Genomic DNA, 399 nt, shown 5'->3' on the forward strand with positions numbered 1-399 from the left:
CAGCCGCTCTCGCCGCCTCGCCCCTCCTCGAAAGCAGCCCTCCGCCCCCATCCACCCCCCGGGCGTTTGTTTTTCTTGGGCAAGGGGGATGGGGCGGGAGGCGCGGATCACCGTTCTCAGGAATGGATCCTAATTAGTCTCTTCCTTTCCCAAGTCAGAGTATTAGTAACAAACAAGAAGGTGGCCAGGAAATTGGATCAGGAAATTGGTCAGAGGTCTCCTTGGCGAAAGGCGGCATCAGGGGAGATTTTTTTTTTTTTGCTCTGACTTCTGCGTTCAGGCTGTTTTGCCTGGTCCGCGAGGGAAAGTGGAGGTGAAGCTGGAACAGGTCGCCCAGAGGGCACGCCCTGCGCGCCTGGGAGCAGCGCGCAGCCTTGCAGTTGACGGAGGGTACGCCTG

This window comes from Myotis davidii, unplaced genomic scaffold (genome assembly GCF_000327345.1).
Source record: "Myotis davidii unplaced genomic scaffold, ASM32734v1 scaffold54, whole genome shotgun sequence".
Classification (NCBI taxonomy): domain Eukaryota; kingdom Metazoa; phylum Chordata; class Mammalia; order Chiroptera; family Vespertilionidae; genus Myotis; species Myotis davidii.